Source organism: Ammospiza caudacuta, chromosome 9 (assembly GCF_027887145.1).
Source record: "Ammospiza caudacuta isolate bAmmCau1 chromosome 9, bAmmCau1.pri, whole genome shotgun sequence".
Taxonomy (NCBI): Eukaryota; Metazoa; Chordata; class Aves; order Passeriformes; family Passerellidae; genus Ammospiza; species Ammospiza caudacuta.
This window is the reverse complement of record NC_080601.1, coordinates 20,543,770-20,545,608: the sequence shown is the minus strand read 5'-3', so window position 1 is coordinate 20,545,608 and position 1,839 is coordinate 20,543,770.

The window sequence follows — 1,839 nt, the reverse complement described above, 5'->3', positions numbered from 1 at the left end:
AAAACACAGGACAGGCTACAGCCTATCTTGGGAAGCTGAAGCAGAGAATCCATAAGCTTATCTCACAGTGTGCTCAGCAGTCTGAGGGGCACAAGGCACTTTGCAATGGGACTTGCCAGAACAGAAACAGGCACAGCCAGCAGCAACTTCCAACTTTAGTTGGCTTTAACTGCTCACTTCCTCTGTATTTGAAGGTTGCTGCCTCACCTGCGGCCAGAGTGCCTCATTCTGAAAGTGCTACCAAAGTATGATTTGATTAGTTACCATCATACACTAATTAATCCAGCACAGAGCCTCAGCTCTAACTGTACCACAAGAAAAGCACTTCTGAGGTGGTTTTAATTTAGCTTGTTATGCATATCTATCACTAAAGATTCACAGAGCCAGAGAGCAGCTAGACCAAGTGCCTGACCACAAAGAAATGAGGAGCTGGGTTTGATCACAGAGCAATGATGAAAGGACACAGATGAGCAGAAGTGCAGCCCAGCCCCTCCCAGTATCATGCAGCTGCTGCTGCTGCAGCACAGAGGAAGATGATCAGTGAGCTAACAGGGTTGGCAGCATGTAGTGTTTGTTTGCTTGATGAAATACTCGAGAACAGTGTTAGTGGTCTTGGTGTCAAAGTGGCAAGTGTGCAGTGTCTCTGCTATGGCTTTATTTCTCTGGGTAAGTTGGAATCTGGAGGAAGCACAGACAGCTCTTCTGTTCATAATGTCAGCATCTTAATGGCAGCATGTGTACTCAGGGTGGGGAGTGTGAAATGGGATGTTTAGAGGGCTTTCTGCAAATGGGGAGCTGGTTATGCAGAGTTCTGATCTGCAGACATGCTGGCATTTGGTGTTACAGAAATACAAAGACAGCAGGGTGTTTCAAAAGCTCAGAGGAATCCAGGGAATAAGGCATGGGCACATACAGGGGTCTAGCCCTGAGGAAAGTGCGAGCTGTACACAGATTTGCACATTTGGTGAATAGAATGGGGGTGCAGTATGGTGTGAGTCACCATCCCTGGGAGTGTTCAAAAAAATGTGGTTATGGCACTTAAGAACATGGTTTAATGATGAATTTGAGTGGACTTGATGATCTTAAAGGTCTTTTCCAATCTTAACAATTCTTTGGTGCTATGATAGAGTGAGTAACTTTGGATGATGAAGAGAGTGGGATATTTGCAGTGTGTAGTGTGTTGTGTCAGTGTAGTGTGAGTGTAAGGAGCACACAGTAGAGTAGGTGTGCCTGCACACTGGGGTGGTTTGGAGGTGAGGTTACAGACTGCAGAGCAGTTCAAGATGAAATCCTGTAAATGGTGAGGCACACGGGGCTGTGCCAACGTCAGCTGTGCCTGGCAGGATCAGGAATACTGTGTGGAGCACTGTGCTACAGAGCCGAGAGCTTGGATGCTGTGTAGAGTTGTGAAACTGTGGAAGGTTATCAAGAGGAAAGCAGAGCGTGGAGGGCTCTGTAAATCGTGCTGCTGTGGAACTGCTGCCAGCGGGAGGGCAGGGGCACGGACTGAGGGCAGGGTGAGGGCAGGGCTGGAATTCCGGGTGAGGGGGTGCTGTGCCAGGACAGGGTGCGAGACAAGGATGGAATTCCGGGTGAGGAGGTGCTGTGCCAGGACGGGGCTGGAATTCCGGTGAGGGGGGACTGTGCCAGGGCAGGGTGAGGGACAAGGATGGAATTCCGGTGAGGGGGGACTGTGCCAGGGCAGGGTCGCGGCCGGAGGCGGCACAGGCGGGATGGGGTAGGTGTGCCGGGCCGGGCGGGCCGGGGAAGGGGCGGGCAGCGCCGAGCCGCCCCGTGCGGTGGCGGAGGAGGCGGCGGCGCTGGGCAGGGTCCGGGCGA